Here is a 13,048-nt window from a genome sequence, read left to right as displayed (position 1 = left end):
ATACAGCAGCTTCTGGTGCCTTGTTCTTTCTCGTGACCACTCATAAAATCATTATTTCACAAAAAAGCAGAGGGTTGTTAACATGTTGTTGTAGGATAACCCAGAAAACAGTGTCAGTTTTTTTTGAATGGGGTGGCATTTATAAGTTATATAATCCCAGAACTGATACCTATTGCAAGTCTTTAAAATCATAAGAATGAAAGGGGATGTAATGGAAGTTTTGAAGAACAATATTAGCAAATAATGCATTCTCTTGTTCTTTAGTATGTTGTCAGGTTTATCTGATGCTTATGTGATGCCTCTTGGGATGTGATCTTATATTAAGGATCTTGTTAATACTATGAAATTGGAGTTAACTGAATAAATTTCTAATTGTCAAAAATTTTGAAATTTTGTTAAGATGTTAATAGGAAATTTGTATATTAATTATACAGTTTGGGAGAGATGTGTAAAAGCAATGAGGGAATACCTGAATTTACTTTATGGTATTTTTCTTTATCACTGTTCTGCCAATACTAATCAATTATCCATCTCTCCTTCCAAGTGAAAAGGCAGGCGGTATATAGTTTCTATCATCCCGCCAATATTTTAAAGAATTCCATCTTAACTTTACATCTATGATCCATTTACATTTTTTGCATAGTTTTTTGCATACTTTTTTATGTCTGATGTTCCTTTTCTCATTTTAATGCTTATAGTGGTGTGATAGTACAGAACTTGAATATTGCTAAAAAAAAATACATTTTGGTTGAGAAGCTTCTCATCTTGAACTTACCAGGACATTTTGCAAGAAATACTAAAGCAAGGGAAAGGCAATATTTATACTGTATGAGCAGAGACTGCCGATTAATTGGAAAATGGACTCTGACTGGTAGAGGCATTATTTTCACTTTATTGTCTTATTTCTTGCAAATTGACATGGTGAGTGCAAGACAAGAACTTCGACAAAGTCAGACTAAATTAGGTACGTAAAACCTTGAGAAACTCCTTAGTAACTATTAAGCTGGGCTATCTTTACCTCATACATCCTCAAGTACACCTCAACTGACCACTAACACAGTCATAACCAGCCCTGACCCAAAACCTCCTTGGACGCGAACTTCCTTCCCTCTTGCCAGATATGACCCTTTCTCTTGGAGGCTGTGTTGGCCTAGTTTGAGCTCAAATGCACTCCACCCCAACTAATCCTCAGGGTGATGGCTGCTCTCCTCTCCTCTCTAACCCCACTTCTTCTTGTGTCTCTGATCACTCCTCCCCACTTCTCTTTTTGTCTACCGCCAACTGTTTCCCTCCGCTTCTTGTCTCTACCACCAGCTCTCTTCCTCTTTCTTACCCCACTCATGGTCTCCTGCACTTTCCCTCAACCCTGACCGCATCTGCCTGCACCTCACCTTCTGGGCCGTTGATGTCTATCGAACTCAAAAAGTCCTCTAGGTTTACCCTGAGGCAGCAACTGGAAAGATAAGGTCCTGGTCTACAGCCTGCAGCCAGTAGAAAAGTGCAGGAGAACCTTCAAGCTTTATCTGCATCAGAGCAGCCAGCACCCCTGTATCTCAGAGAGAAGTAGGGGAGGAGACACTGGTTAGTTCAGCTTTTATCAGAGTTTGATCAGCTTCACGATACTTCTCTAGTAATGTTTGAGCAGTGAGCCTCTTACAGATCCCTAACCAGGAAGTACACCCTACTGTCAGGCCAAAGTGAATCATTTCAATAAGATACTGTGGCACCCAATTCTTTTACCCTTGCTGAAGTATATCAGGATCCTTCTGATGCTCTTCCAGATCGGAATTGTTAACAAAGAAGTGTAATGTGAGTCTATTGATGGAGTTTCGCATACTTTCAGCTCTACAAGGTGATCATAATGATCTTTCATTTGGCAGCCTAGGTAGGAAAATTCTTTACTAAATCTGAAGCATAATAATGATGTTCTACTTTTGAATGATAGCATAGAAAGTACTTCACCTTTGCCTAGTGTCCAAAGATACCATTGGATGTGCCGGTAATCAGTGCTGAAGATCCACCCATTTTGTATTTTTGTCCAAGGTATTTTGCAGTAACTTCACTTGAAGCTTCAGCATTCCTGACTGCAAATCTTCCAGTGCAAACAGCAATCTCAGAAGAGATTTTTGTTCATTCTTGTCAGATATTGCATGGGTCTTTTTGAAGAAGTGGATCAATACTTTGCAGTAATCATGATGATATATTCCTCTTTTTTCTACTTATTTCCAAACTTTAAGAACTTGAGGGTGTTTTTGCACTGCTATTGCAGTTGGGTGTTGAAACCCTTCAGCTCTTCTTTGATTGTGCAGTTTTGTAATCAGCAGTCTTTCATGCACAGATCTTCTCTGCAAGTGAAGGTACCATGAAAATGTTAAAATGAATTGATGATCAGCCAAGCAAAATTAGCATCCTCTCAACGACCACCCAACTGTCTTCTAAAAACAAAACAGTCTGGATGCTACAGAGTTAATGTTACAAATCCAGTATGACAGGTAGCATTGAGGGGGTGGGGAGGTTTCAGAAGGATTTGGACAGGTTAGGAGAGTGGGCAAAGAAGTGGCAGATGGAGTACAATGTAGGAAAGTGTAAGGTCATGTACTTTGGTAGGAAGAATAGAGGCATGGACTATTTTCCAAATGGGGAGAAAATTCAGATGTCTGAAGTGCAAAGAGACTTGGGAGTTCTAGTGCAGATTTCTCTCAAGGTAAACTTGCAAGTTGAGTCTGTATTTACGAAGGCAAATCCAATAATGGCATTTATATTGAGATTACTTGGATATAAAATCAAGGATGTACTTCTGAGGCTCTGGTCAGGCCACATTTGAAGTATTGTGCATAGTTTTGGGCATCATATCTCAGGAAGAATGTACTAGTCTTGGAGCGTGTTCAGAGGAGGTTCAGGAGAATGGTCCCAGAAATGAAAAGCTTAACGTATGGGAAACATTTGAGAACTCTGGGTCCATACTGGATGGAGTTTAGAAGGATTAGGGGGCATCTAATTGGAACATGAATACTGAATGCCCTGAACAGAGTAGATGTGGGGAAGATGGTAGGGGAGACTAGGACCTGAGGGCATAGCCTTAGAGTAAAGGGAAGACCTTTTAGAATGCAGATAAGGAAAAACTTCTTCAGCCAGAGAGTGGCGAATCTATGGAATTCATTGCCACAGAAGGCTGTGGAGGCCAGGTCATTGATTATATTTAAGACTGAGCTGGATAGGTTCTTGATTGTCAAGAGGATCAGGAGTTATGGGGAGAAAGTGGGAGAATGGAGTTGAGAAATTTATCAGCCATGATTGAATGGTGGAGCAGACTCAATGGGCTGAAATAGCCTAATTTCTGCTTCTATGTCTTATAGTCTTATGGACTCCTGTCCAGAATAGTTAACTTAATTTTGTGTCTCCTTCCACAGTCACTGCCAGGCCTACTGAGTTTCTCCAACTCTCTTTTTGTTTCAGCTGCTTAAAGTAAAGTTCCAGGTCAGTTTTCAGTCCGTTGCCCTCCTACACCTTTTTATAACCAGATCAGGGAGAATCGCAAACACTTGAATCTGAGACTTTGTGAGGGAGATGACGGAAATACATTCGCTCATATAGGGAAAGCTTTCAGTTAAATGTTTAAGGTACTAATGTTAAGAAAATGCTTTTAGTTAATTACAGTAGAAAACGAGGATGTACTTGGGGGAGATGTGGAGATAGGGTTTAACAAATATGCAGATGAGCCTCTGATGTAGGAGCAACATAGCTATGACCTCAGCAGTCACAAGTAGTAGAGTTGAACCTGTATAGGATAGAGCATGATGTCTTGTAGCTTTACCATCATGTCTTGTCTATCATTGTTTAGCAGTAGCTGAGATGTCTGGCCTGAAATTATATGAAGGCCCAAATAAGCCAGATGTTACAAAATCCATTGTCCAGGAGACAATCACATCCTTTAGGCTAGGTACTTCAGATTTGCCCGTCAGAAACCTGGAATGGGAATTTGGAGTTGGCAATTGAGGAGTGTAAGACTTTGCAAGTATCGAGCAGGTTTGATGTTCTTGCAACTTGTGTGGAGAAGAGTAAAGATTGAAGATAGGGTGAACAACTAACCATATGCCATGATGCAGGAGGCTGTTTGACTGGAGATGATTGGTGGGGTATGTAGCTGTGGGACAGTATATTTAAAGGGGGAATAAACACATTTGTCAACAGCCAAGAGCATGAGGCCCAAACATTTTATAACTTATGTGATGTCAGGAGTGACAACAGTTGTTCAGAGGTGAAGAGAAACTTTGAACTGAGGGGAAGAATTCAGTCTCTATGGTCCATGTGGGCTAACATGTGTAGGAATAAGGAGGAACTTCTGCAGAGGAAGCATGAGCATTTAGGGATTACATTTAAAAGTAGAATCACTAAAATAATAATCGTTGGATTACTTCTTGAGCAAGGCTAAATTATAGGATAAATAAGATGAGAAAGGTGAATGTATGACTCAAATATTGATGTGGGAGAAATGGAATTTGATTCAAGAGCCGCTGTGCTTGTAGTGGGGGAAGTGAACTGTATCATTAGTATGAACATCATTTGAACCATTGTGGGTCCACTATTGGTGAATTGTATAACTAATCTGTTTGGAGGTATTTTACACTAAATTATACAGTCGGGATGGGAAAGTTGAAAAGTGCAGGATGGTGATGTTATGTAATGATAAAAGAGCATGACAGGAAGTTGTAGAATGTACAAACATGAAGTGAATTAGCAAACAAGGTCACAATGTTGAGGCTTTTGTGGCATAGTAGTAGTGACCCTACTTCTGAGCCAGGAGGCACCGGTTCAAGTCTGATCTGCTCTGGATGTATGTCATAACATGTCTGAGGGGTTGATGAAAAATATCAATAAAGTCAGGGCAGGGAAAATAATAAACAAAGAGAATTAAAGGTACCTTTACAAAATTAAGTAGCTTTCACAAATGTTGATTCATTGTGTAATGAATTGCTAGCACAAATATAAATAAATGAGCATAATGTGAGCATGGCTAAAACCTGAATATTCATCGATATTTTAAATTTTAGAAGGACATAAAAACAAAAAAAAAGGTGACATTGTTCTATTAATAAAGGCTAGAATCAAAAGTGTGAAGCAATCTTGGTTTGGGGATAAAAGTGTAAAATCACTGGTAAGAGTGGTTTATCGACATCTGGCAATGGCTAAACTTGGATAGATGATAAACCAGAAAATAAAATGGGGCTTGCAAGAAAGAAAGGATCTACAAGGAGCCGTTACAGGCCTCCGCTAGAGATTGCGACAACTTCATCCTTCCCCTGCTGGTGGACATGCAGTCATTCTATATCCTTTATCGCTTCGATAGCCTGAACGCAGAGCAATAAGTTCAGGGAATGTGTCTGGATGGGTTACTCTTTGGAGGGTCAGTGTGGACCGGTTGGGCCAAAGGGCCTGTTTCCACACTGTAGGGATTTGAATAAAAAAAGAAGCTACAATAATTGTGAGAGATTTCAAAGTGGAACATATTACCTGGTGTGGATGTGTTAACAGACTGTATTTAGGATAGTTTCATAGAAGAATACATCCTGGAGCTGACCAGAGTATAGGATATTTTAGATTGGCAAACCTGTAATGAAACATGATTTCAGAGTAAAAGATCCACTAAGTAAGAGTGATCATAGCACAATAGAATTTCACATTCAGAAATGAGTTCCATCAACTGAAGAAAAATAGTCATAGGGTATGAAAACAACATTGGGTAAAGTGGAATGTCAAAAACTGTAGAAACTGTCATTGTTTTTAAGTATGCTTGAAAAGGGCTTCTAAATGTTTGCATCAATATTAAAAAATCAGCTGCCGTTTTCTTGGATAATAAGAAATATGGGACAATAAGTGGTTAAAGCATATGAACAGGAATACAGTAGCAAAAATGAACATTAATCTTGTAGAAAGTGAGACTGTATTGTTAAGAGTCAGAAACAAGAAAATTACAGGTAAAATTAAAGATTATCTCTGCACAGTAGATGACAAAAAAATCACCTCTAAAATAGTAAGGGCAGGGCACAAAGGGGAGGGAAAAATGTAAAAACACAGTAGTTACTGGAGGAAAGATTTTTGGAAAATTAATAGGACTAAAGGCTGATAAGTCCCTGGACTGACTGTCTGCATCCTGGGGGCTAAAAGGAAGTAGCTTCAGAAGAAGTAGATGTATTGTTTATAATCTTTTCAAATTTCTGTAACATTTGAAGTGATTCCAGTGGTTGAAAATCTGCTGGTGTAACACCAGTCTTCAATAAACGAGGGAGTCAGAAAGAAGAAATGTATAAGCCAAGTGGTTTAACACATCACTGGGAAAGTGCTGGAATCTGTGACCCTCCAGCCCACCCCACTCACTTATACCTAGGGATCAGCATGACCTTCTTGGTATACCCTGCAGCATTACTGGTAGCAGCCAATGTTTCAATAGTGTTGCCAGCAGTGTAAAACTACCAGTTTCTGATTGACTGCCAACTGTTAGAGAAGGAACTTCCATAGTCCATGGATCTGATGCTGGTCAGTTAAGTGCCAAAGTTCACTTCAATTGCATTGGGCCTCCTTCACAAAAGTAACATCATGTTCCTGTCAGTTCTTTAACTAGTAAGGGTCCTGCGTCACAGGGATGGAATCTGAGCCAATATTTTTGCCCAGATTGCTGTTATTTTCATCTCAAGGCAGACATTGTACTCTGGGAAAGTATAGGATTCACAATTCCTTAGAATGTAACTGTAGGAGTTAAACAAGCCAAATGATAGACCACATGTTTACTGTGTATTAATAGTGTGTTTGTTGGCACATGTTCAAGGGATAGAGAAAGGGGAAGCATTACAGATTATACTGATTACATCCTTTAGCTTTATAAGTTTTCATAATTCTGTTAATATTGGATAATGTAAGAAGACAGAAGATTGTTTATTGCAAAATGAGAGAAATTGCATTGACATGATTCATGTTTAGAAAATTTAATCATTACAAGAAAACCTCAGTGCATTACTGAGGCAATGCCTGCTAAATCTCCTACATTACAACTATGACGACACTTCAATATACACAGTCAACTGTGAAGTGCTTTGAGGCTGACAGTGGTCGCAAGAGGGTCAAGTTTAGAGTGGTGCTGGAAAAGCACAGCAGGTCAGGCAGCATCCGAGGAGCAGGAAAATCAGGCAAAAGCCCTTCATCAGGAATGGAGAGATAATTGGGAGCAGGGTGGGGCTGGGAGGAAGGCAGCTGAGACTCCAATAGGTGGATGGAAGTGGCGGTAAAGGTCGGAGAGGAGGGTGGAGCGCATAGATGGGAAGGAAGATTGACAGATGGGACAGGTCATGAGGAGGGTGCTGAGCTGCAAGGTTGGAACTAGGGTAAGGTGGGGGGAGGGGAAATGAGGAAACTGGTGAAGTCCACCGCGCCGTGGCCGAACACTTCAACTACCCCTCCCATTCTGCCGAGGACATGCAGGTCCTGGGCCTCCTCTATTGCCACTCCCTTACCACCTGACACCTGAAGGATGAACGCCTCATCTTCCGCCTCAGAACCGTTCAACCCTATAGCATCAATGTGGACTTCACCAGTTTCCTCATTTCCCCTCCCCCCACCTTACCCCAGTTCCAACCTTGCAGCTCAGCACCATCCTCATGACCTGTCCCATCTGTCAATCTTCCTTTCCACCTATGTGCTCCACTCTCCTCTCTGACCTTTCACCTTTACCCCCACCTCCATCCACTTATTGCACTCTCAGCTATCTCCCCCCCAGCCCCAGCCCCCTGCCACTTATCTCTCCATCCCCGAGGCTCCCAGCCTCATTCCTGATGAAAGGCTTTTGCCCAAAACATCAATTTTCCTGCTCCTCAGATGCTGCCTGAACTGCTGTGCTTTTCCAGCACTACTCTAATCTTGACTCTAATCTCCAGCAGCTGCAGTACTCATTTTCGCCTAGTGGTCTCAAAGAGCTCTACTTTAAAATCTCACTCTACATTATAATAGATGCAAAATACATCTTGAAACCACTTGCAATTATCAATGGCCGGTCTTTGATACACGAACGTCATTTAAACTGAAAGAAATTGGATATTCAATAAGAAGTCAGACGGCAATGGGTAGTAATAAAATTAACATTTCTGGAAAAGGGATCTCTTTCCTCAGCTTCCTTAGCAACAGGGAAGCTTCCATTGCTGGATTGAATGCTGGAGTTATAAAGGGTTTCTCAGCTCCTATGGAGGCTAGGTGGAAACTAGTCATTGAACAAAAGTCATAACTATCTGAAATTACTACTATTCTTGCAAAACAGGGCGCGGGTCTTCAGGACAGTGGCTCAAGATTATGTACATGGTGATTATCATGTTAAATTTTAATTGCGCTGTGCCAGCACCTTTCGCAGTAACATAAATTGAGCAGTTTCTTCCATGTTGCTGATGTATATTTCAAAGTGGAATAGAGCCAACACAAGAGTCAATGTTTGATTGAATGTTTTCTCAATGCTTGATTTGTTTTTGGCATATAATCAGTTTCTTTGAAAAATAACTGACAGGTCATTTGATCTCCAACTCATTATCTTGATGTAGAACAGCCCGCATGCCAATGATGCTAGCATCAACAACTAGTTTGAATGGCTTTGATACGTCCAATCTTATTACAATGGAAGCATGTTAATTTCTTTCTGCCACTTTTTGATTCTAATCTTTCCCCTTTATTGCTGTGATATCTGTCTGTTCTCAAAAACTGCTATGTCTTATGGAAATCTTTGCTCTAAGCTGTTTCATGGCCAACTCATGTTCTTTCTAGCACATGCTAGAAGCCAGAGTCAATAGATGTAAAGTACAGCAAGTCAGACAGCATTCAAGGAGTAGGAAAGTCAACGATTTGTCCAAAATGCCTTGTTGGGCCTGGGGAAGGGGAGGGAGCCCAGAAGTAAATAAAGGGAGGGTTGTGGGCTGGGGGAAGGGTAGGTGGGATGGTGATGGGTGGATGCAGGTAGGGGGTTATTGTGATTGGTCAGTGGGAAGGGCAGAGTGGATAGGTGAGTAGGAAGATGCTCAGGTTAGGTCAGGTTAGGGGGGTGAAAGGGAGGAGGGCTGGACATGGAATAAGGGAGGGGGTAGAGGGATTTTGAAGCTGGTGAATTCAATATTGAGGCCATTAGGCTTGAAGCTCCCGAGGTGAAATAGCAGGTGTTGTTCCTCCAGTTTACGATTAGCCTCACTCTGATACTGGAGGAGACCAAGGATGGACATGTTGTTGGGGGAATGGCAGGGGGATTTAAAATGGATGGCAACCAGAAGGTTGGGTTGGTTGATGCGTGCAGAGCACAGATGTTGCAGTATCACCCCTGTCTTTTAAACTCTAATTAATAAATGCTTAATCTACTTAGCTGTTCTTGATGATTCAATCCTGCATCTCAGCAAACAGTGAAGAGAACCTCTTAAACTGCCTTCAATATCCTTTCTTAAGTATAGAGACCAAAATTGTATCAATATCTTGCACAATTGCAACAAGACTTCACTATTTTTAAACTCTAACTCCCGAGAAATGAAGGCGAAATATTTAATTATTTATTGCACATGCATGCTAATGTTTTGTGTTTAATGCACAAGAACATCTAAGTCCCTCTATACTGCAGTTTTTTTGGAGTCTCTCTCTCTCCACTTAAATAATAGTGTGCTTTTTGATTCTTCCTAACAAAATGCATGACCTCACACTTACCTACATTAAACTGCATATGGCATGTTTTCGCCCACACCCTCAACCTATCTATATCTGCTTGCAGATTCCTTGTATCCTTATCACAGATGCCCTCCTACTTACTTTTGTATCAAAAGCAAATTTGGATGCACTAAAATCTGCTCCCACCTCGAGTACAAAATCAATAATAAATAATTAGGGCCCTATAATTGATCCTTGTGCCTTCTATAAAGCTTAAAAAGAGCTGTTAATTCTGACTTACTGTCTTTTCTGTGTTAATCAAACCTCAAACAACGCTCATATATTACCCACACCCACGATAATGAACTCCTGTTTTTGCAAACCCTTTCATGTAGTATCTTATTTAATGCCTTCTGGAAATTCAAATACAGCAACCTTTTGTCAACTCTGCTTGTTATATCATCAAAGAATGCTAGAAAATTTGTCAAAGATAATTTCCCTTTCACAAACTATGTTGACTTGATTGCATTGAGCTTTTCTAAATGTTTCTGTTATTTCTTCTTTATTAATAGAGTCTAGAAGATTTTTAAAATAAATTTAATTGGGCTTGGCTGGCTGGACTAGCAATTAATCCCCATCACAAGTTGACCTTGAGAATGAGATGACAAGTTGCCTTCTTGTTGGAGTCCATTGGTGTAGGCATACCCATAATGCTGTTAGAGAAGGAGTTCAAGGATTATGTAATACTGAAGAAACAGCAATAAATTTCCAATTCCGGATGGCACATGGCCTGGAAAAGCACTTGCAGGTGGTTTCTTCCCATTTATCTGCTGCCCTTGAACTTCTACATGGTCATATGTTTGTAAGGTTCTGTCTAAGGAGCCTCAGTGAATTTCTACAGTGCATCTTGCAAATGGTGCATGTTGCTGCTACTGAGTATCAGTAGTGGAAAGAGTGAATATGGTGCCAATCAAGCAGGCTACTTTGTCATGGTTGGTGTCAGCTTCTTGAGTGTTGTTGAAACTGCACTCATCCAGGCAAATAACTCTTAACTGCAAGTGGGCGATGTTCAATCACATTCTTGACTTGTGCTTTGTAATTAGAGATGGGCTTTGGAGGATCAGGTGGTAAATTACTTGGTAACTTAGCTTCTGACTTGTTCTGGTAGCCATGATATTTGTATGGCCAGTTCACATCAGCTTCTAATCAATGCCAACCCCAAAGATGTTGATAGTGTGGGAATTCAGCCATGGTAATGCCATGAATATCAAAGGGCAGTTGTTAAGATTCTTACTTACTGGAAATGGTCAATGCTTGGAAACTATGTGGTGTAAATATTACTTGCCACTTGTCAACCCAAACTCGGATATCATGGAAGCCTTGCTTGCATTTGGACACAATTGCCTTGGAATCTGAGGAGTCACAAATGGTGCTGATCATTATGCTGAACATTATCATCAGTGAATATCACCATTTCTGACCCTATGACAGAGAGAAGGTATTTAATAAAGCAGCAAAAGATGATTGGATCTATTGCTCTGCCATAAGGAACTCCTATAGAGATATCCTTGGGCTAAGATGACTGATCTCCAACAACCACACCAACATCCTATGTGCCAGGTATGACTCCAAATGACATAGAGTTTAATTCTCATTGACTTGTGTTTTGTTAGGATTTCAAGACTGTGGTTAAATTCCAACCTAGTCAACAGCAGTCACTGTCACTTCACCTCTGGAATTCTGCTCATTTGTCCATGTTTAAACCAAGGCTGTAATGAAGTCAAGAGTTAAATGGCCCTAGTGGAATCCAACCTGAGCATCAATGAGCAGGTTATTGCTGAGCAAGTTTTGCTTGACAGTACTGTTGATGGACTGATGGGACAGTATTTGGCTGGTTTAGATTTGGCCGACATTTTGTGTATAGGACATACCTGTGTAATTTCCGAGGACAGGCAAAATCGACGTTTCGGGCAAAAGCCCTTCATCAGGAATAAAGGCAGAGAGCCTGAAGCGTGGATCTCTGCCTTTATTCCTGATGAAGGGCTTTTGCCCGAAACGTCGATTTTGCCTGTCCTCGGATGCTGCCTGAATTGCTGTGCTCTTCCAGCACCACTGATCCAGAATCTGGTTTCCAGCATCTGCAGTCATTGTTTTTACCTCATTGATTTTAACCCTACTGCGAATCCTCTTGCAAGAATGCCTGCCTTGAAGAAGTTTTCCTCCTCTCTCTACAAGAATCTCAGGGAGTCTCTCTCCCACTGCAATTCCCAGGTCATTTCCTCTGCCCTGAAGCTCTTCAACCATGTCCTGAAACAAACCCGCTACTACAGCCACATTTGCTTCCTCAGTGCCTGTACTCTATGCTACTCTATCCCCACCCCCACCCTCCTCTAGCTTATCTCTCCACGCTTCAGGCTCTCTGCCTTTATTCCTGATGAAGGGCTTTTGCCCGAAACGTCGATTTTGCCTGTCCTCGGATGCTGCCTGAATTGCTGTGCTCTTCCAGCACCACTGATCCAGAATCTGTGTAATTTCCTGTCTTGTCAAGTAGATGGCAGTATTGTTGTATTGAAACAGCTTGGACAGGGGAATGATAAACTCCGAAGTACGTCTTCAGTGCTATTGTGGGGAATCTTTTCAGGGCCAGTGTTCCCTCTTGGCTGCATGGTTGTGCATGTGCACAGCTGTCCTGATGTTACATGAACAGTGATCATGTTTGCATTCCGACTGCGGCATTGAGTTCCAGTTCCAAAGTCATTGCCATCTGTGGGTCTTGGAGACCCATGCAGCTGATTAGAAAATTAGAAGAACATTGGTCAATAAAAGGTGCTTCTACCATTTCTTGATATCATGTATCATGAACTGAAATGGCTGAAGACTGAAATCTGTAAATTGGGGCCCTTTGCAGAAGACTAAGGTAGATGATCCAGACAGCACTTCTGGCTGAAGATTGCTGCGACAGTTTCTGCTTTATCTTTTGCACTGATATGCTGAGCTCATCCATTATTGAGGATAGGGACATTTGTGGAGCTTCCTCCTCCAGTGAATTGTTTAATTGTACAACTGGATGTGGCAGGACTGCAGAGCCTCAATCTGATCTATTGGCTTTGGAGTTGCTTAGCCTTGATTATTGCTTGTTTTTTGATTAGATTACATGTGAAAAATTCTGGCCTGCAGCTTCACCAGATTGATATCTTATTTTTAGATATAGCTGGTGTTGCTCCTAATATGCCCTCCTCCAATTTTCATTGAACTACTATTAATCTCCTGATTTGATGGTAAGGGGTAAAGTGGGGGATATGACAGGCTTTAAGGTGGCAGGCTGCATCTGTATACAATTCTGCTACTGCTGATGGTCCACAATGCTTGATGGGTGCCCTTTCTTGTTTTGCTG

General features: G+C 41.0%; 1 long non-coding RNA gene across 3 annotated transcripts in view; it reads right to left on the bottom strand.

Moving 5' to 3' along the window:
• Window positions 1-13,048, bottom strand: part of LOC122559905 (uncharacterized) — a 36,579-nt gene that overhangs the window by 7,380 nt on the left and 16,151 nt on the right. For all 3 annotated transcript variants that reach the window (XR_006314591.2, XR_015759595.1, XR_006314592.2), the window contains 2 exons: window positions 5,512-5,608; window positions 1,963-2,345 (listed from right to left, as the gene is read on the bottom strand). This is a non-coding gene — a long non-coding RNA (uncharacterized LOC122559905). The remainder of the gene's footprint in view (window positions 1-1,962; window positions 2,346-5,511; window positions 5,609-13,048) is intronic.

This window comes from Chiloscyllium plagiosum, unplaced genomic scaffold, assembly GCF_037043375.1.
Source record: "Chiloscyllium plagiosum isolate Xiang-an unplaced genomic scaffold, Cpla_swu_hap1 HiC_scaffold_15, whole genome shotgun sequence".
In the NCBI taxonomy this organism is placed as follows: Eukaryota; Metazoa; Chordata; class Chondrichthyes; order Orectolobiformes; family Hemiscylliidae; genus Chiloscyllium; species Chiloscyllium plagiosum.
The sequence above is the reverse complement of the archived record's forward strand: the minus strand, read 5'-3'. Positions and strand labels throughout refer to the sequence as shown.